This window comes from Rhineura floridana, chromosome 5, assembly GCF_030035675.1.
Source record: "Rhineura floridana isolate rRhiFlo1 chromosome 5, rRhiFlo1.hap2, whole genome shotgun sequence".
Classification (NCBI taxonomy): Eukaryota; Metazoa; Chordata; class Lepidosauria; order Squamata; family Rhineuridae; genus Rhineura; species Rhineura floridana.
This window is the reverse complement of record NC_084484.1, coordinates 155634408-155657915: the sequence shown is the minus strand read 5'-3', so window position 1 is coordinate 155657915 and position 23508 is coordinate 155634408.

Below are 23508 nucleotides of genomic sequence, written 5' to 3'. Positions count from 1 at the left end.
ACCAGCCATACCATTAGGTGGGGGTGTGGGGTGGGAATTGTAGTTTAGCAGGCTCCATGGCCCTGCCTCATAACAACCCTCTAGCCTGCTGCCCTCAGGTGCACTGGATGACTCCATCTCATTCCCAGTGATGATGCAAGCTTCAACTGCCAGTCCAATCAGTTTCTGTACATGAAATGGTGCATGTATGTGTGCGTGGGTTCCCATCTTGTCCTTTTGCTTCAGGTAGCAAAATATTTTGGGCCACCCTGATGGTTAATATGAAGGCAAATCCATTGTGTTGTGGAAGCACTGACTATGTCCTTTGTACATTTGGCAGGCTTGACACCAATACCTTTCCTTAATGTGTAGACAGCATGTGTGCAGAGCCGGCAGAGGACACAATGGCAGGAGGCAGGGCAAGCATGCACAGTCCCTTTCATTCATACATTGTGACAGGCACAGGAACCCACAGTATTACCTGTTCCTGTAGCAAGTTTTGTGGGTTTTCCTTTTTGAATTCTGCCGATTAAACAGCATTGTCCCCTAAACAGTATGCCATCAGATTCAAATGAAGCCAGGAGCATGCAAAGAAAAAACTCCCCAGATTAAGTTGCCTCATCTTTCCTAATTAGCATGCCGGAAATCATTGCTTGGAAAAGTTACTTTTTTTTTAACTACAGCTCCCATCAGCCCTAGCCAGCATGGCCGCTGGATTGGGCTGATGGGAGTTGTAGTTCAAAAAAGTAACTTTTCCAAGCTCTGCGGAAAATTGAGCTGAAGGCCAAAAGATGAGCAGACAAATCCAAAGAGCCATTTGGGATGCTGCCTGCATCCACACCATACAAAAAATCCTGGGATCTGTACTTTACCCCTCACAGAGATACAATTCCCAGCACCCTTAACAAACTGCAGTCACCTGGATTCTTTGGGGAAAGTCATGTGCTTTGAATGTCCTTTAAATGTATGGGGTTGTTTTCAACTAAGTCCTGCTCTGAGTAGACCTAATGAAATGAATGAACCTAAGTTAGTCATGTCTATTAACTTCAATGGGTCTACTCTGACTAGGACTGGCATTGAACACTACCCATGGTGTGTATTTCAGGCCCCTCCTCAGTGTACCGTCAGGTCAGCTTGTGGGGCTAGAAAAGGGCTATAAAATCACAATTCTAAACGTTTTTGTAAGGAATAAAAGAGAAGTTCTGTGAAAGCCTCCTTCGTACTGCCCCTGTTGGCAAACCTCACAAAAAAGTTAAGGCAGTAAAGTTTGAGGCCGAGGCCATTTCAAGGCCCTCCGTTGCCACAGCAACCAGCTCCCCCTGGGCTCCCTGTCATGTGAGCTTTGTTTGTAACCGCTCAAGGCACCACCACAGCTCACAATCCTTTGTACACACTGTCCATTTTTGGACTGGGTCGTTCTCCAGCCTTTTGTGCACTGCCAAAGCTTCTTGTACCATCACACACATATTATGCCCCTTGGGCCTGTGAAGAAAGAAAGTACCCCAAAGGATCACCCACTACAAATCCAACATCCTGAAAACACAAGAAGGCATAACCTACCTCTGGCAGTATTCTTCAGACTACGAAGCCGATGGTGAGTGTGATGCGTCCTTCCCTGGCTCTCCCTGTCAGGTTCCTACCTGCTCTTGGTTACTGCCTGTCTCTAGGCACCACCAGGGACTCCACCAGTCCGGACCGCACTCTCTTATGGTTTACCTATCCGCTCTAGCACAGATCTCAACAGATCCCCCTGCTAGGCAACCACCAGTAACGTCCCAATACTAGTATTCCCAGAGACTCTGAATACTGGTATTGTTATTCTCTTCACCGCTGCCACCATTTGTTACAGTTCCCCTTCAGCCTTGGTCATTACCTTACCCTCCCTTCTGGTCTGTGAAACCCCAGCCAAGGATCAGGCCTTTGGTAAACCAAATTAAGTATTTATTACAGATAACAAAGCTAACAAGATTAACAAGATTTCTTCTTAAGGCACATAAGCATATGGTTTTACTCAATACTAATCCGAACTCCACCTCCCTCCTTCTTCACGCTCTCCTGGCAAACAACTCTCTCAAACCCCACCAAGCAATCCACTCTTTCTCTTCTCCCCCCAGATTCCACAATTCACCACCTCACATTCCCCCAGATTTACCTGTCATCCTTTCATTTATACTGTCAGCCATTTTAAACATTCAGCTAATCATCAAGCATTCTATTGCCCATTCACTCCCCCTCCTCTTTCACTACTTACCATGTATACTCTAAACAACCAGCACTTACCATATATACACTAATATATAGGAACATCACATTTCCCCCCCCTTAAACAACAGCAGAGTATTATTCCTGTTCCAGGATTTATACGTCGCGTTAACAAATAAAAGTCTTTATGGGGAAAATGTCTTTCTTTGTTCCTCTGTCTGGTCACGTCACTGCAGTCCCAGCCACTTGCCTGGAAAGTCCATCGGCCAGTACATTGTCCTTGCCTTTGATGAACTGGAAGTCCACTTGATAGTCCTGTAGGGCCCAGGACCACCTCTGCAGCATAGTGTTATGGTTTTTCATAGTCTGCAACCATAACAAGGCCCGATGATCCGTAGTCACTGTGAATCTTCGTCCCCACACGTATGGGCGCAACTTGTTCAGTCCCCACACGACCGCTAGGCACTCCTTCTGGACCGACAAATAGTTTTTCTCCCTCGGCGTCAGCTTGCGACTCAGGTACGCCACTGGATGTCTGGTGCCTTCTCTCTCCTGCAGCAAGACGACTCCCAGCGCGAGGTCCGACGCATCTGTAGCCACGATGAATGGTTTCTCATAGTCTGGTGCTATTAATATGGGTCCTTGGCACAAGGCTTGCTTCAGTAGATCAAAAGCCTTCTGACATTCATCCGTCCATACCACCCGCTCAGAACACTTCTTCTTTGTTAATTCATGCAAGGGGGTTGCTATTTCCCCAAAATTTCTCACAAACTTCCTATAAAATCCAGCCACACCCAGAAATGCCCTTACTTGTTTTTTGGTTAAGGGGATCGGCCACGCTTGTATTGCCTCCACCTTGCTCCATAAGGGGGTGATTTTCCCACTCCCCACCTTATGTCCTAAATAGATTACTTCCTTTAGTCCAAACCGGCATTTCTTAGCTTTTATTGTGAGGCCTGCTTTTCTTAAGGCCTCCAATACTGTTGTCAGGTGTTGGACATGCTCAGGCACCGACTTGCTAAAAATGGCCACGTCATCGATATAGGCCACTGCAAAATCTGACATGCCTCGCAACACAGTATTGATTAGCCTCTGAAATGAACTTGGTGAGTTCCTTAGTCCCATGGGTAAGGTCACAAACTCATATAACCCATCTGGTGTACTGAAGGCAGTTTTGGCTCTGGATTGCTCGTCTAGTTCCATTTGCCAAAATCCTTTACAGAGATCTAGTGTAGAGATAATGGTTGCTGCCCCCAATAACTCTAACACAGCGTCTACCCTAGGCATAGGATACGCATCTGGGACAGTAATTTTATTGATTAGCCGATAATCAATGCAAAACCTTGTCGTTCCATCTTTTTTCGGAACCAGGACAATACTTGAGGCCCAGGGACTGATGGATTCCCTGATCGCTCCTAATTCCAGCATCTCTTCCACCTCCTTTTTGATCTCATTCAAAACTTTCCCATTCACACGGTACGGAACAGATCTGATTGGGGCATGATCTCCAGTATCAATGGAATGTATAACTATACTGGTTTGGCCAGGTTTGTTGCTAAAGAGATTCCTATAGGTTTTCAAAACTCTCAGAATCTCCTCTTTTACTTCCTCCTTCACCTCCTCTGACCATTCCACTTGATCTACCCCTCCTTTGTCTTTGCTTTCCTGTACCAAATCTGGAAGTTCAGGCCCACTTCCCTCAGGGAATAAGGTAACTTGCAACACCTTTGCATCCCTGGTATGGTAAGGCTTTAACATATTTACATGAACCACTTTGCTTTTGTTTAATTGGTCTGTGGTGATTACATATGTCACTGTGTCAAGCCTTTCTCTGATGGTATATGGTCCTTCCCAGTTAGCCTGTAATTTGTCATGTTTCCTGGGTATGAACGCCATAACCATATCTCCCACATCATACACACGTTCTCTGGCTGTTCTGTCATACCAGTAACTTTGCTTCTCCTGTGCATGACTCAAATTCTCTTTCACTACTTCCATCATTGATGTTAATTTATTGCGGAATTCCAATACAAAATCTACTACAGAAGTTTTGTACTCTCCCAGAGTTCCTTCCCATGAATTTTTTAGCAGTTCCAAAGGTCCCCTCACTTTTCTAGTAAACATTAGTTCAAAGGGTGAGAAGCCTGTTGACTCCTGAGGGACTTCTCTGTATGCAAATAAGAAGCATCCCAAACATTCATCCCAGTCTTGTGGGTGATCTTGAACATAGCTTCTGATCATGCCCTTCAAAACTCCATTGAATCTCTCAGTTAGCCCATTAGTGGCGGGATGGTAAGTAGTGGTCTTTAGATGTTTTAGACCACAACATTTCCACATACATTGCATCACTTCTCCCATGAATACACTGCCTTGATCCGTCAGCACTTCATGAGGGAAACCCAGCCTCATAAAGATTTTTAATAAAGCCTCTGCCACTACACGGGCTTCTACAGATCTCAGTGCTTCTGCGTCTGGGTACCTGGTGGCAAAATCCACCACCACCACTAGATATTTCTTGTCATGCCTTGTGGGTTTGGAAAAAGGGCCCACCAAATCTATTCCCACTCTATAAAAGGGTTGTCCAATTATAGGAAGGGGCTTTAAGGGTGCCTTGGTCTTTACTCCACTCTTTCCCACCTTTTGGCATATTCCACAAGATAGACAATGTTGTTTTACATCCTTGGAGATATTTGGCCAATAATAATGTGCAGCCAATCTCCTCTTGGTCTTTTTTATTCCCAGATGTCCTGCACATGGGACATCGTGGGCTACCTCTAGCAATCTGGTTCTGTATTTGCTAGGTACTATCAATTGCTTCACTGGTTCACATTCATCCTTTCTCTCAGCAGGCATCCACAGTCTATATAAAATCCCATTCTCACACACAACTTGATTCCTCAGTTTGTCAGTGAAAGGAATCTGTCGGGTCAGGGCTTGTTCCTTTATCTGCTTCAAACTGATATCTTTATGCAGCTCTTCCCTGAATTGATCTGCTTCTTCCCCAGAGACCACTTGATACAGTTTGTCTTCTTCAGCAGGCCTGCTAGTGGTTGCTATGGTGACCTGAGGCTGGTTAACAGATTCCACCCTGTTTGTTTCAGCCCCCCTTAATATGGCTTCTTTTTCTCTGCCAATTTGCTGTCTGGTCACTACATAGATCTTTCCTTGGGCGCCCATTACATCCCTTCCCAGTATTACTGGTTCTTGTTGCTGGGCATTAATGCCTACTTTATATCGGCCCTTTCGGCCTCTCCATTCCATTTTCACTAGTGCCACAGGCAAACTCTCTGGTTGACCCCTCACTCCTTGGATATTCACTATTTCCTGAGGTAATATTTCTTCAGATTTTATTAAACCTGGCCTCAGTAATGTCTGAGCGGCACCAGTGTCAAGCAATGCCCAATAATTTGCCCCTTGTACACTCACTTCCTCTCTCAGACTTGAATCAAGGTCTGTTACTTCTGTCCAGTTTATCTGGCAGAACTGAACCTTTTTCGCTGTTTCTAAAGCCTTGGGCTCTGTTTTCACTACCCTTGTCTGAGCAGGATTACTAATGGGGTTGGCAACCTCACATTGAAAACGTAGGTGCCCCAGTCTACCACATTTGTAGCATAATTTATCCTCACTTTTAGGGTACACAGATCCACTCTGGGGTGTCCTGTGCCCTTCAGATTTTACTGGAGGACTCACTCGCTGTGGTACCACATCCCTTCTGCCAGCACTATATGGTCTGGGTTTAAACTCTCTTGATGTTTTCCCCACCCAGCCAGTTCTATTAGAGGCGAAGTGATCCGCCATCTCTGCGGCCTCCTGCACAGATGTAGGGGAACGGTCTTTGACCAGGAGCCTTATTTCTGGTGGTAACTGATGGTATCATGAGGCTTTTCACCTGTTCCACTGACTGAGCTTTGGCACTACTCATCCACTTTCCAAATATATCCATCAACTTTGCTCCCAGTTCCACAAAAGACCTCCCTGTCTGTATCTGGCAGTTTCTGAAAAGCTTTCTAAAATAATCAGGCCCCAGTCTGAATCTTTTAAACACTGCTTCTTTGAATTCAGCATAGGTGACGGGCCTGTCTGAGGGGAAATATTGGTATACCTCAGCCAATTCCCCTTTAATCAGGTTTGATAAATACTGCATGTATTTATCTTCAGGTAGCCCCCACAACTGAGCTGCTTTTTCAAAGGTGCTGAGGTAAATTTGAGGATCTTGACCAGGCTCATAGACAGCAAAGTCCTTTGGAGTAATTTTTATTTTTGCTCCATCTCTGTCTTTCCTTGTCTCCTCAGAGTGAAATTTCTCTCTATCAAATTTTAACTTTTCTACTTGTAATTCAGCATCCAATGCTCGTTGCTTCTCCCTCTCCTCAAACCCCAATCTCATTCTCTCAATTTCCAACTCCCTCTGTTTTTCCTTCTCTGCACCTTCCATCCTCAATCTCTCAGCTTCCAACTCCCGCTGTTTATATTTTTCCTCAGCCTCAAAGACCCGCTGCTTTTCTTTCTCATCAGCCTCCCATCTTAACTTCTCTCTCAAGTACTCTATATAAGTGGGATTGCTTAAATATCCTTCTGGGGTCTCTTCCCTGACAGGTTGTTTTTGCTGGGCAGTTGCAAATCCTATAAGTGCTACCCTCAATTCATCTACCCCTTTACCCTCGTGAGGTAAATTGAATGTTATGCACTTCTCCACCAGCTCCTCTCTTTTCATTTTTATGTATTCAGCCATGGTCACTCACTCTTTGCCACACACTCTTTGACAGTCACTCTCACAAGTAATCTTGTTTTGTTATTTCTGTTTGCCACACCACTGTTAGGGATTCTCTAGTATTCGTATCTGGATTCTCTGTTGTTCGTATCCCACCACTGCCACCACATGTGATGCGTCCTTCCCTGGCTCTCCCTGTCAGGTTCCTACCTGCTCGTGGTTACTGCCTGTCTCTAGGCACCACCAGGGACTCCACCAGTCCGGACCGCACTCTCTTATGGTTTACCTATCCACTCTAGCACAGATCTCAACAGATCCCCCTGCTAGGCAACCACCAGTAACGTCCCAATACTAGTATTCCCAGAGACTCTGAATACTGGTATTGTTATTCTCTTCACTGCTGCCACCATTTGTTACAGTTCCCCTTCAGCCTTGGTCATTACCTTACCCTCCCTTCTGGTCTGTGAAACCCCAGCCAAGGATCAGGCCTTTGGTAAACCAAATTAAGTATTTATTACAGATAACAAAGCTAACAAGATTAACAAGATTTCTTCTTAAGGCACATAAGCATATGGTTTTACTCAATACTAATCCGAACTCCACCTCCCTCCTTCTTCACGCTCTCCTGGCAAACAACTCTCTCAAACCCCACCAAGCAATCCACTCTTTCTCTTCTCCCCCCCAGATTCCACAATTCACCACCTCACATTCCCCCAGATTTACCTGTCATCCTTTCATTTATACTGTCAGCCATTTTAAACATTCAGCCAATCATCAAGCATTCTATTGCCCATTCACTCCCCCTCCTCTTTCACTACTTACCATGTATACTCTAAACAACCAGCACTTACCATATATACACTAATATATAGGAACATCACAGTGAGCCTTAAAGCAACGGAGAGGAAGAGAGAAGACCCCAACAACATGCGAGGGAAGACACAGAATACAGCAGAGATTAGTTGTTTGCTGGCCTCTTTCCACTCTAAAATCCCCAACCTTTGAAATCTACACAAAAAGGTCAAGAGAGGTCTGTTCTCTTTGATCTGTCATCTTCATCACCACCTCTCCCTTTAACCAAAACAGATTCTGATGGGAGTGCCCAAATGCCAGATTCAAACTTGGCTGCTTAGCTCTAGTCAGTCAGGTTGACATCCCCATTAATTCTAGACAGGGAGATTTTGTCGGAGCCAAACTGACATCTTGATCCTCTCCCCCTTTCTCTTCCCCTTCATATCTAAAACATGTGCATCGAAAAGGTGGAACTAGCGTTTTATTCCCACTAATCCCTCACGGACGAGAAATCAGAGAGGGGTTTAGAATTTAGAACTTTTGAGAAGAACTGCCTGTGATCATGCTAAATCAAGAAAGTGATGTCTCTTTATGCTAAATGACCAATACTGGTGGCTGGCAGGAAAAGAAACGCCATGCCATTCTGCCTAGTTCCTAAATGCTCTCAGCTTTTGTAAGCATGATCCATTTATCTTCATTTATCTTAACGCTCAAAGACTAACAGACTTTTTTAGCACTTAACTTTGGGCTCAGCTTACATCATATGCACCACATCCAATTTGGTCCTGAGCCTTCCAACAGCAGGTGTGTCTATACATGTCCTTTAGGCAAGAGTGGCAGACCTCTGGGCCTCCAGGTGTGGACTCCAGCTCCCATCACCCCATCCACCAAGGCCAATGGCTAGGGGTAATGGGAGGTGTAGTCCAGGAACAACTGGACGGCCACAGGTTTCCCACCCCTGTCTTAAGGAGTAGGGTTAAAGATAACCATAAAAAAGGCGAGTGGACACCTTGAAGCTGCCCATCAGAAGTGGCCACCTGGACAGCAGACTGAGCAAGTACACAAGTCACCCTGGGCACAGTCTTGTTATGTTATGGTTTATTTCTAGGCCACCTTTTGGCCAAAAAGGCCCTCAAGGCGGCTCACAAAGTATACACACAAAAAATTGATGAAAACAAAATCTTAACATTTTTTTAAAAAGCAACCACACCTAAAAGTCAAATACATTCATCTGGTACAAGGTAGTCCCTAGAAAGATGTCAGAAAGAGCAGGGGTGAGGGGGCAAGGGGGCAAGGGAAGTAGAAAAGGTTGCTCCTTGATGGTCGAAGCACAGTCTCACCCCTGCAGCAGTACAGTCTCCATCTGTCGGGAATGCTTTGATTTGGATTCCTGCATTGAGCAGGGGTTGGACTTGATGGCCTTATAGGCACCTTCCAACTCTACTATTCTCTACTATGATTCTATGATTCTCCACCATGGTGAGATGTATTTTTAAAAAAAATTAGAGTAGTTGGGTGATATCCTACCATCATGCTCAGAGTAGTATGGTGAAATTAATGGACTTGTTACTTAAGTTGATTGATTTCAGTGGGTCAACTCTGAGTATGACTAATGCTGGGTATTGCCCAACCTTACCTTCAATGGATCTACTCTGACTAGGACTAACACTGAATACCATCCACTGGGTTTCATTCAACTAAGTCCTACTCAGAGTAGACCCACTGAAATTAAGGGACCTAAGTTAGCCATGTCTATTAATTTCAGTGGGTCTACTTTGAGTAGAAATAGCATTGAATACCAACCATTATTTCTAAATTTTCAACTCTATAAATCAACAGATGCAGATTCTATGCAGACCTGTGCCCTCCTTTTTTTGGAGTGGAGTAACATGATCGTGGGTCAGGTAGAGATAGAAGAATGCAGTCAGCAGCAGCCTGGTAGAGATGAAGGCGAGACAAACCAAGACTTAGCAAAAGAAGAAAAAAGTCTGGCATCTGCTATAATAGATTTTGTATCAGCCTGACTCATTGGTACAGAATTCAAGGAAGACTGACTACTTCCCATAGAAAAAGTGCAACCTGCTTCGGAACAATTGAACTGTTGTAAGAGGAGGGATGACAGAAAAGCCATAAGGTTTCTTTGAGGTTTCCTCGGGCTGCTCCTCCTTTATTGAGTACGGGGTGCTTTGCTCATTGTCCTGGATTCTTGCATCCACACTGCTTATTCTCTTTTCTGCTTGTATGTTCCTGGAAAGAAAAAGAAGAGAACCTGGGGGTTGGGGTAGACAGAGAGACAATACAGTGAATGGCTAGGAAGGAGAGGTCAAGCCTTCTCAAGCAGCTGAAGCCTAAGAGATTTTCTCTTTGATTCCCAAGAGGGGCACAAAAGCAGCAGCCCTCCCCCCAACTGATCCTCCCACTCCACTGGCACTTCCACACTCTGCTAAACAAAGCGGAAGGAAGAAAAGGCTGTTGTGACTGCCAGTTGTTTAGTTTAGGGTTGCTGACAGGCAGCCTCTTTATACCTTGAGGCTCATTTATATGCTTACATTCCACTCACCGCTCCTCCAAGCAGCAAGAAGTTCCAAGGGTGCGCTAGGGCTATGGGAGAAATTCCATGTGGTTTGCATTGTAATGGGAACCTCTGTGATTTTTACTCTCCCCAAACAAGATGTGAACAGATACACAGTTACCCTTCAAATAATATGCAATGCGGTTCTTTGACTAAAACATGTATACAAAAAAATCAAATATTAGGAGAAAGTGTGCATAATATGGATACACTAGTGACAAGAATATGAAAATGCATTATATTAGGGGTAATTGCTTGAAAAATGTGTATATTTTATGGGAGAAATGTGCACTAAAATGCTGACAATTTTTTGTGAGGACTTTTTTTTAACCAAAAAAAATCATAAACTGATGTGGTAATATGGCAAACTGAACAAGACTGGAAAAAAGAGAAACCAAAACTGGCAGATTCATCCACTCCTAGGTGCTCATCCAGGTTTCCTTAGCTTTCAAAATAGGTCACTGGAAGCTTATGTTTTGTCATATTTGAGCTTAATTACAAATATACAGGTTGAGCATAGTTGGAATCACAGCTTAATACTCTCGAATAGACAACCAGAAGTGCACTGTTCCCACATCAGATCTCTACAGAGAATCAACCAGCATCCTAAAATGCTGTTAGCATGCAGAGCCTCAAAACCCAGCCCTTATCTGTTTGTTAGGCTGGGGGCACATTAGCCACATCAAAAGCAGCCAGAATGGTTTTTCTGGCTGCGTTTTGAAGTGACACTGCTCTCTGCTGGCTGCACCTCTCTTCCCCACTGCTGCCTTTAGACCTTTCAAGACTGCCCACAGCAAAGTGTCAGGCCAATCACTGTCTGCCTGAGCCTGCAGCAAAGCATTTTCATTGGCCACACCTGGAAGACAAAGGGGTCAGTCTACCAATCAGTTACTAAACCTCCCTGAAGCTGATTTAAAAACACACACAAAAGCACCAAACCTTACATTAAAATAATATTCTTCTTCTTATTGACTAATCATATTCGGGCACCTCAGGTCTTTTCTTCCTCTACTTGTGCTTTAGCCTACCTATCTGCCATTCTGTTACCCACAACCCATATATGCTCTGGAGGGATACTAGGCTACTTTAAAATGTTGGTAGGCTATTATTAAATGTCATTACCTTTCCTGAATGGCTATTTGAGGATTTTGTTCATTCAAAAGCAGGACTCTTAAAATGGCCTTTTAGGTTGCAAGCCTATACAATGGGAATGGCAAGCTTGTGGCCCTCCAAATGTTGGTGAAACTCCAACTCCCATCAGCCCCAGCCAGCATTACCAATGACCAGGGCAAGAGTGATAGGAGTTGTAGTCCAGCAACATCTGGAGGGCCACAAATTCCCTCTCTCTGCTATACACACTTTCCTGGAAGTAAGTCCCATTGAACACAATAGTTTGGTTGGCAGGACCCACTAAGCCAAACCTTGGCTTAAGAAGACCATACAAATGTGCAGACTCCTAGAACAACCCACTTTGCTCCTCCCCAGCCCTTTTTGCTGCCACACCATGCTAAGGTGTAGCTTAGCGTGTCATCTGAACGTGGACTTGCTGTGGTTAAGGTCTCTCCTCCCTAACCACTAGTTTGCATAGTATAAACTAGCTCAGTGTGGCCTGCCACTGAAGCTAGCACTACTTTGTGAGTATGGACATTCACAAAATAAAAAATCTCATTTAGAAATGTAGTTCAGCATTAACTTGTTTTGTAGGTGAACGTAAAACACACACAATGATTTGCAGCAGTTGACAGCGCTGGGGACACAACCATTCTATTCATCCATTGCAAAACCAACACAGGCAGCTGTTTCACTGCCTACCTCTTGAAAGGGACTCAGGGCTTTGAAGCCGGCATCACCTGTCCATGATGACGACACCCATTCATCTGAGCCCGTGGAACCACTTTGAAGTCTTCTTATGCCTTTGTTCTCAAAAACTCCTTGTAGAAGAGAGACGGCATCATGAAATGTGTTTCAGTAGTTGTCCACATAAATATTTAACAGACACTCCTTTATACCCCTTTACATTTCAGTTTCCTAACCAATATCCATCCCTTCATCTAAGAATAGAAGCATTTTGATAGGTTGTTGCCCGGGTTTTGTTGCTGCAGGTTCCTCTTCTTGGGAGATGATGTTTGTTTTTAGGTACATGATATCGTCACACTTTGCTAAGTAAAATGCTATAAATACACATAACCCAAATGCATGTTCATAAGCATACCAATAATATCGCTTATGAAAGCAAGATTTGTTAAAACTCCACAGTTTGAAGGAAACTGAAATCCAGCTAGAGACATGTAGATGAAGGCTGGTGGAGCTCCATTGCCATCACTGAAGCCATGAAGTCTGTGTTGGCTTCAGTAAGGCTACTAAAGTTTTTTTCAGCTCAAGCCTATATATCAGGAGCGGAGAACCTTTTTGCCTCCCGAGCCCATCCCGCCTGCCAACCTTGACAGATGAATGGGACGACCACATGATGTCATTATCATTATTATGTCACATGATTGACAGGTGGGTTTTCGCTTAAATTTTTAACTACACACACACACACACACACACACACACACACATATATAAAAGACAGTTTTGAAAGCAACAAACAGAATTTCACTCAAGCTTGCTCTGGATCCCTATAAGGATTCCGTTAATCACCTAAAATATATATAAATGTAATTGTGATTAACCAAACAGAGGTTTTTATTATATTAACAAAATGTAATATAATATATATTACTGTGACTAACATAACAGACATATTCAAGCCTTACAGCAAAACATTTTGGCAGCTGAAGAAGGCGAAATGTAAAATGCTTTGCTCTAAGACTTTAATATCTCTGTTATGTACATCACTGCCATGAATGTTAGTGAGTAGATGTTGTTGGCCTCCAACTCCCATCATCCCTGACCACTGGCCTTGCTGGCTGGGGAAAGATGGGAGCTGGAGTCCAAGAACATCTGGATGGCATCAGGTTGGGGAAAAGCGGGTCTAGGTTATATTGGCTTTGCATTCTTGTATTATCCCACTACTTTCTTTGTTTGACAGACAAAAATACCCACAAAAAAGCCAATTTAACATATTTAGTCAAACAGCATAGAACATACAGAAAGTAACCACAGCAACAAAGTTAAAACAAAACTTCCTTTCCAGGACAAAAGGCACATGGATCTTTCCCATAAATTGATCTATAGGTATTACAGCCATGATAAAGCAAGAACACATCCCACTCACCCCGCTAGGTTTAAGTGTAAAGGTCCAAAGAGTCTCAAGAATAAAAGCCACATGTAAGAGAATGCACTTGAAGGTGAACTAGAAATCATTCAAAGTTCTACCCCAAAATGAACTTAATTCACATTCAGTCCACCCAGTGATTATGGAAACTACTTTCAGGTGTAGTTCAGAGATTTTTGAACTAATTCAGTGAGCTAGTTCATTCCAAGGGCTGGTGGTCCCACTGCTTTACTAAACTGACAATATTTCTGAGATTTTGTCAACCAGCTCTATAGGGATATAGTCGTCCAGGGTCTCAGGAGGTCTTAGACCCTTATGTTTTGGGGAACCAGGTCCCAGCAGAGTCCCTAAGTCTCCAGTGTCCTATGAGCCAATCAGCTTGAAAGGGGAACATGTTAGCCACTGAGAAGGATCTTTTAACTTGCTTCCTTGTCATTTCCTGCTGATTGGAGCCAGTCAGAGTGAAAGATGTTCCTATTAGTTCCTACTTTAAAAAGCCAAGCTGTGGAGACTGAGAATTCTGTAGCTGCAGAAGAAGAGACAATGAATCCTGAAGATAACATCCCGTCTACATCATCAAGCAGTTTGGGAGCAGCACAAGATAAACGTGTAGACACTGAACTCAGTCATTCAAGCAATATCTCTGACAGTGAGAAAGGACAGACAAATGATGACAGTGATAGAGAAGCAGGAAGCAGTATGCAAACCTAGCCAGATTATTTTATAATCTTAGAAGAGGGCATGGCTGTGACTATTATGAAGGGTCCCTGTACTTCTGTATTTGCCACTACATTACTGCAGCTCTAACACATACATCAGGTAAACAAGGTGGCTTGGATCTTAACTAGGCTTCTACTGGCAGAAGTATCCCATGAGTGAAGTTCCTCTCACGGAATGTTCCCATTGGGGAAGGGGAGGAGGTGTCTTTCATTGACTTGGGGAAGGGCTGTCGTTCAGTGGTAGCATCTGCTTTGCATGCAGGTTCAAACCTCAGCACCTTTGGGTAGGGCTGGGAGAAATTCCTGCCTGAAACCCTAGAGAGCCACTGCCAGTTGTTGTATAAATGGACCAATGGTTTGCTTCAGTATAAGGCAGCTTCCTGTGTTCCTATGTTTTTGTGCCAGAGGGTTGGGGGACCCTGCAAAACAGCAGGAGAGGCAGCAAAGGAAATTCACGAAAATGGCCTCTTCCCTGCTTTCTGCTAGTGGGATCCTTTGCTGGATCTTGTTCTCAAGGGAAGGAGACCTTCCATTCATAGATGCCCAGTTAGGACCCAAGCCTAAGTTTTCTGTGATGCTATAGAAACAAAGGTAGTAGTAAAGCATGTGCAGGTAGTGGGCAGCACAACAAAACTGCAAATCAAAAACAAACAACAAACAAAAAGAACAAAATCAAAGGATGCCCTCGTAACCTTTGTTTTTCTAGCCTGGTTAAACAACATGTGATTAGATGCATCTATTCAGCAGTCCCTAATCAGACTGACAAGATTCTGATGAATGGGAATAGCCTCAAGCATGGCACCCTTTCTTTTCATTGTCTGTGACTTCCCACATATACTGTCTTTCATGCCCTAATTCTTTATGCTGGCCCACAAGCATTTTGGGCTGGTGTGTTTTGACAAGTTAATGAAATTTGCTATGCACTGATGAGACCATCCACTGCATTTTACAATGCTGTCAATGTAACCTCTTTGACAAGAGTCTGAGGATTGTGCTACTAACCTGATGGAGTAATTTTGGCCTTACACAGACATTTCTCCAGTTTGATTACATTTGTGGGACTCTTTCTGTTGAGCTTTTATTCTCTTTTTTCCCAGGCCATGAATGACCTACACTATTTAACAAATCACAGAACACAAACAAATCTGCACTGTGTTTAGCAAGTTCACGTCTTTGTGATGAGAGGAACTGTATGATTCTGGAACGGGAATTCCCATCTTAAGAGGATGCTTGTTCTATTTTTAAAAAAGGTGTGCTGTTACCTCCAAAATACCCCTTTCCAATATGCATCTGCATAGAATCTGGGGATGGTCAGAAGCGGCAAGTTATAGGCACATGGGAGATTATTCCTCCCACCTATCTGGAGTCAGTGCACACCAGTAACTAACTAAGCTTAGAGGAATTGGCAAGTAAAAAAATTTCCCAGTTATTCCCAGCTAGGTATGGGAGAGAAATTTGATTCAGTTTGCATTTAAAGTCGAATCTATCAAATTCACACTTTCCAAAACAACATGAGAATTGGAACACAGCATCCTTTGAAATTCACACTTATCCAAATTTTGCAATGCATTCCTCTAACCAGATAATGTTTACAAAACAGGATATTATTACATAAAAGTGTGCCTTTGGAAGACTTGTAGGAAGTTGCTGCAGGAGAGGGACTGTGACATCATGAGATGAACTGCTGCCTGAATGGTGATGCTGATGAGGCAGTTATTCTTTAAGAAAGATGAGGCCCAGACATTTGATCAGTTTAATCTAGTCCTTGGCTAATATACAGCAGATCTAGTAGCACTGGCTAGAACATCTAGAACCAAGTTGACACTGTTCAAACTTGCAGTTTTGGCAAGTGAAGGTGAAATGTTGCTACACTTACAATACTGAAATGTCTTTCTGCATGCTGTTACGTATACTGTATGTCAAGGGTGGCTGATGGCTTCATGTCAGGGGGGCAGTGGAATCTGCTCTGGGTTTTAGTCTGAACTTTCAATTGAAATTGAAAATTTGGACTAAAACCCAGAGTGGATTCCACTGCCCCACTGACATGGAGCCACCAGCCATCACTGCTGTATGTTGCTGTTTATTATTGCTGTTATTAGGAAATTATTCTTATAATTGTCAATTTTGTGATATATTGTTCTTGTTTTTGTAAGCTGCTTTGAGCATAATTTTTTTTGTGGAAAGGCAGCATATGATGATGATGATTTCTGGTAGTGTTGGGAGTTTGGGGCAGCCAGAGGGCAAGACCAAAGGGGAGGAGCTTGTGGATGGTGCTGGTGGGATGAACTATCATCTCTCTCATTTTGGACTCACCTGGTGAAATTGGTATCATTTAACTGAGCCCTGTTAAAATTCCTCTTCTGCTAAAACTCGGCTCATGATATGGAATAGGCAGGACATACTCTACGATCTTTAAAAACAAAACCAGATATTAACTGAAGAAGAACATGGGAAATGAGCTCTTCTCCCCCACCCACCCCCAATGCCCATCACCTCTAATACTGCTTTTATCCGAAGATGCCAGGCATAAACATCATAGATTATGATCATAATACATGTTTTGCAGAGCTTGTAAAAGTTACTTTTTTGAACTACAACTCCCATCAGCCCCAGCCAGCATGGCCACTGGATTGGGCTGATGGGGGTTGTAGTTCAAAAAAGTCGCTTTTTCAAGCTCTGATGTTTTGTGCCCAGGAGATGAAAGTCTGGCAGAAATTAAAAAACAAAACAGCTGCTAGCAAGAAAATCTTATGATCAAAATGTGTTTATTATTTTTAAAAGTCTGAATGATTCATCATGGTTTTGTAAACTTCAGATGAGTTCATAATGCAAAGCATGTGGAGATTCTAGGAGCTTTGCAATTGGGAGTTCTATGAACAGAAGCTATAGCTAAGAGTTAGTTGCTCTTAAACTAGGATTTAAATACATCCAATTGTTGGGTTATGACCAGGATCTTTATGATATGAAAGGCATTCACAGCTATAGAGGTGCTCTAACACATACAAGCTGGCACATGAATTTGTCAGGTGTAAGCAGGCACTGGCAGGGAATGCCATGGATGGGAGAGGGGGTAATCCAAGGCACACCAAAACCCGGAGCCAGCCCTACTTATAAAAATTGTGAAACAATCAGGATAATACTGCCTATGTCCATTTTCCAGGTTTATAGCAGAGAATATAACTAGCACAGATTTTAGCTATACAGGTCCTGGACAATTTGTACCACCAGATATTCCATACCACCATGACTGTTACAAGTGACCATCAAACTTACATCACTTAATTTTGACTTCTATAGCATAAAGCTCAACCGTAGCAGCACAGAGCCATAATGGATCTTAATCTCACTGGTTGTCTCCGTATTTCTTTGAGTCTATTGGAGGCCGCTGATTCCTAGGGTCGCCATAAGTCGTAAATGACTTGAAGGCACATAACAACAAACAACAAAGATAATAAATGGATATCCTCCTCCCACATATACCCAGAGCTTGGAAAAGTTACTTTTTTGAACTACAACTCCCATCAGCCCCAGCTAGCATGGCCACTGGATTGGGCTGATGGGAGTTGTAGTTCAAAAAAGTAACTTTTCCAAGCTCTGCATATACATACCTGGACCTTATGATCATCTTCTGGGGTCTTTTTTAGGTCCATCCATCAAATGAGGTGTGGTGGGTGGCTGCTAGATACAGGGCCTTCTCAGTGGTGACACTTTGCTTGTGGAATGTCCTCCCCACAGAGACTTGCCTAGTGCCTACATTGTAGTATTTTCAGTCCCAGGTGAAGACTTTTATATTTCACCAGGATTTGCAATCTTTAAAATCTCCTAGTGTTTTGGGTTTTTTAAAGATCCTTTCTATTCATGGACCATTCCCGGTTGCTGGTTTTACTCTGGTTTAATTCTGTTTATGGTTTTATTCTGATTTAGATTTCAAGTTTATTTTTATAACTTACAGTTTTAAAAACCATCTAGCAAGCCTTCATTATTGGATGGCATATAAATACTGTAAGCAAGCAAACAGACAGACAGATACTTGGATGTAACTAGACTTCCTGACCAGATAACTAAAAGGCTTCCCATTTTAGTATTTCACTGAGAGAAACTGTCTCTCATGTAGGTGGTCTCCTTCTCTGCAGGATGCCAGTAATCATCCATCACATGTCAAATTACTTTGCACACAAAAGAGCCAAAGTAGATGGTATGTCCCATTCCCAGCATCAAGCTAGCCTATCCCAAGGAATGTGAGATGACAAATATCCCAGGACCACTTGCTTAATGAGCCCTTTTGATCCAGCACCAGGCCTCCCTCTCTCCTTTGTATCATTATGAAGCATCCAGTCATCATACTATACTTAAGGCACCTCCAGATGTCCTTTCTATTGTGCATTCGTGATTACAATGGATTGGGGTAGTTATACACAATCCCACTTTTGATACTGCTTGCACTCGTAAAAGTTTCAGGGAGAACATACTGCTTTGTTTCCAGTCAGTGTATGTCCCTTAGCTTCCTGCAGAAATCCTGTAACTTTTTATATCACAAATGTTCTGGGCCTGTTGGTTGGTTTGCCCTTATTTTCTTGCACTGTAGCACAAGAATGCTCCTCCAGAGGACAACACTGCACAAGGACTAAGGTGGAATGATGTGTGGATGGTCTAATATAAATCCATCACTAATGTATTATTATTACTTCAATGACATGTTGCAGAATAGACCCCCCCTGAAAAAGATAGTCTGGAGGGGCTCTTAGTTTACATTGCCCTTTACATACAGTTACAACAAAGGCTATAACACTGAACCCAATCAGGAGAAAGTCAACAAAAGTTCCACCCCCTCAACCTCACACACTGATTCCATTGGCTTCAGCAGAGTGCGATTTACATATGAAATTGTCAAAATACGTGCATCTTAATTTCTTTTCTTGGGGCCAGCTGCTGCAGCAAGTAACAAAGTGGCCAGCACAGCTGAGGGCAGGAAGAAATTAGATTTGTTAATTTCATCTGTAAGACTTTGTACCCCACTTTTTTGAGGCTTACATCCCCCTCAAGGCAGCACCCACATAAATCAAAATTGTAGTCACAAGAAAGCATATCAGTAAAATACAATTTTTAAAAATACAAAAAAGACTGGTGTGATTGTTTTTTAAGAGCCCTCCCAATGCAGCTAAGGCTGTAAACACACTAGCCACCAGATCAAACTGCTTCCATTAGCAACACCCGGAGCGGGAATGGATTGATTTGCTGATCAGTTGCAGAATCTCTTTGAAGCTGATTTTTTAAAAAATGCACTCAGGCTGCTCCCACTAGGTTTTACAGTAAAAGAAAGGGTGGGGTTTGACTAGCATCTTGTGCCCCCATTTTCAGAATATAGAGGTGGAGAAGCGTTGGAACCGGCAGAACAGTAACTATGTCTCTACCCTAAGGCACTGCAACAAATAAAATATATATGTGTCAGTTAAAGCAAAACCAATATTGTTTTTGTTGTTGCAGCTGTGCAGGGACCACAGCAGAGGTGACTCAAACGACAAGAAGTCCCCTCCTTTCTCCACTGCCCTGTCATGCTTGACAACAGGGTACAAGGGACTCATCGTTCTCACATGGTCTTGCAGTTATGTCCCAAAGTTCCTGGAGCTATCATGACACCAAACACTTGACCACCTTGCCCAAGAATATTAAAACTGAGGCTCACCAATTGTTAATAGTCTCACATTTGCTTCCATCAAGAGGGCAGGAGGCATCTTTGGTCAATGGGGGGAGGTCTACCACACATTGGACCATCTCATCCTGTCAGCCTCAGCTGGCTAAAACCAGCCAAGAAGGGCAATGTTCAAACACAAGTGATCAGGCACATCTCTCCAAGGACTTTGTGCATGCCTTCAGGTGACAACAACTGAAGCTCATTGAAGCAAATGCAACCTGTCTTAAACCATGGACAACTCTTGTTGTGGATCTCCCACTTGTTAATATGAATTGCCATACTGCTGCAAAAAAGAACTGGTTAAAAGTAGTGTGGTAAAATGTCAGCTGATATGGAAAAATCAAGGCTTTCCTTCACCACACACTCATTATGTAGCTTCCAGTGATCCAGTTTTATTGTTATTTTCATGACCACAGTTCAGCCGTGTGCCTGTAAATCAAATTTAGCACTGTGGGTTGGTAAATGTCCAAAGCAAGCCTTGTGACACATTTATTATGGTCTCAGGAGAAGAGTCTTGTCTCAGCAGTTGAGCACTTGCTTTGCATGCAGTTGGTGATTCCGGCCATATCCACATTACACATGTAAAGCACTATTAGACCACTTTAAACATTCATGGCGTACCCCAAAGAATCCTGCGAACTGTAGCTGGTTAAGAGTGCTCAGACTTGTTAGGAGACCCCCTATCCCCCTGACAGAGCTACAGGTCTCAGAGTTCCTTGGGAAGAGGGATTGACTGATAAACCACTCTGGGGATTCTTTGGGGAAAGCTATGAAGTTTGAACCACCCAGAGAGCTTCTGCTAAGGGGCGATATATAAATGTAATAAATAAATAAATAATAAAGTGATAGATAATAAATAAAGTGATCTAAAAGTGCTTTAAATGTGTGGTGTAGATGTGGCCTCCATGTCTGAAATCCTGGAGAACCCCTGTCCATCATTGTAGACCAGGGCTTCCCAAACTGTGGTCCATGGGCCACTGGTGATCTGCAAGCTTAATTCAGGTGGTCCGCAGAGTGTATGCAAAAATACAATTAATAAAACCTTACAGCATCTAGCACAGCTCATTACAATTGCTCCAGCAGACAGAAAAAAACCATTTAGTGGTCTGCCAAGACCCTCAGCCATTTTCAAGTTGTCCATGGGAGGAAAAGGTTTGTGAATCATTGGTGTAGACAACAGTGAGCTAGATGAATGGTCTGACACAGTATATAAGGCAGCTTCCTATGTTCCTATGCACAGGAAACTTGAAAAAAGTTATCTGTATCAACAATCAGAACATTTTCCAGATAAATGAGGATCAGAACTGAGGGCCCTCCAAGTGAAGTGCTATCTTGCCCATCCCTCTTTGCAGATCCTGGCCCTGGTTTTTTTACTTTTGTTTGGTGGTGAGGTGCTCTTTTCCTCACCACTGTAACACTTCTCCCACCCATCCACCAGCCTCTACTGCCTTGCAATTTAACAAGATCTGCACATTACACAAAATGCAATTTTTTTAAAAAAAAAATTCTCTTACATGAATTCTGTTTACAATTTTGCTGGAAAAACCAGCTGTGATCTGTGGAGCTTCATTCAGGTTGTCCGTGGCATGTCCACATTAAATATTCATATTGTATTTTATTTGTTATGTCTTATAGTTTATTGCATTACAATAAATTCAAACTGCAATACAGTAAAATGCAATATTTTAAAAAAGAAGCAATAAAAATACAATTAAGAATCATACAGCAGCTAGCACGGCACATTACAACTGCTTCAACAGGATGAGAGGCCATTAATGGTTTGGCAAGACCCTCAGCAATTTTCAAGTGGTCCATGGGAAAATATGTTTGGGAACCATTGAACTAGAAGTTGTGCTTTATTACTGCCATCTTCTGGCAATAACAATAATTACAGTTTAATACTATCAAAAATCAGCAACAAGCTTATACATACATAGGGCACACACACCCTCATAATTATTATTTGGGAGGACCTACCCTCATGAAGCACTATAGTCCCAAAGGCCAAATGCAGTGAAAGCTCCAGTCCATATCAGTTTCCTGTCTGCTTAATTGATGGGAAATTTGTGCCTCGCTGGGTTCGTGTTTGTATAAGGATAACTCATGGCTGCCTTTCTATGAACAATTCCAGTTCTTCACATTGTAAACCTAGGGACATATGTGGCTTGCTTTAATATCTGAAAAGCCATGAAAAGTACATTTAACTTACTTTCATCTCCATGCATCTAGCAATTTGATACATATGGGAATGGAGTTCATAGTGCATAGTTCAAATACCAGGAGAGGACTATTGCCTTTGTGCTCTGCTTTTGGGATTCTCAAAGGCCTGGATTGGCCACTGCGGGAAACAGAATGCTGGATTAGATCGGCATTTCATTCCATCCAGCAGGGCTCTTGTTATCTGCAATATTGGGATAGCAATATTGTTCTACCTTACAAGGCTGTTGTACAGATTCCTAAGTATGAAAAGAATAAAGTCAAGGAACTAAATAAATATGTATTTCTATAACACAGATATGAAAAGATTTAAAAACTTTGCAAAGAGTAAGACTATGGCCTTTGGGCAATAAAATATAGCAGGGGATCCCAAACTGTGGTCCGTGAGCTTTATTCAGGTTGTCCATGGCATGTCCATGTTAATTTTAAGCATTAAAATACAGGAACAAAAGAAACTACCTTATGCCGAGTCAGACCATCGGTCCATCTGGCTCAGAATAGCTTTCATTGGGTTGTATTGTCCTACTCAGAGTAGAAATTACAATTGAAATTCATGAACCTACATTAGTAATGTCAATTAACTTCAATAGGTCTACTCTGAGTAGGACTAGCATTGAACACCACCCATTGACTGGAAGTAACTCTTAGACTGGGGTCTTTCCAGCCTTGCCTGTGGACACCAGGGATTGAATCTGGGACCTTCTGCCTGCACAGCACATGCTCTGTCACTAAGCTATGGACCTTCTCTTCCATCGCCTGCTGCATCACACCCAGGCTGCAGCTTGGTTTCTGGGGATAACTGGTATTTTCCACTAAAATGCTTCATATCGTCTCTTATATGTGCTGGTACAGATTTTACTTTCCATGTTTGTTCTCATTGTGCTGTCCCCTATGGAAGAGGTTTGCTGTCCCTCAAAACTGACCGCGTTTGATTAAATTTAAGCTCGCCTTCCAGCTGTAACTCTCACAGGCTAACCATCTCTAATCAGTTTGGACGGGAACCATCTGTTAAACCCTTTAGTTACAGAGAAAATGCTAAAATCAAAGCACTAAAACCCAGTAGCAATCTTGCCTGTGAAGTGTTCTATGAGAGCATGATGCTATACCACAATAACTAATTTCCCAAATGCTGGTTCAGAGGCACGGAAGCCCAAATCCTGAGATGGATTTGATGGGATCTGTCTTCTCCTTAGCTCATAAAAAAGAACCTGAGCTATGAATGTGGAGCTGTGCCTCTCTAAGCTGTTTACACCCCTCGTTTTATTTTACTTAGGATGTAGATTCTAGGTTTCCGCAGCAGGCTGGGTTGCAGGACCTGACACTGTCATGGATCATGGGACAGGAGCACTACTCTCCCACCCTAAGGAGGGGCCTTCCAGGGGCCCTCTGGGCCACAAGGGCCCT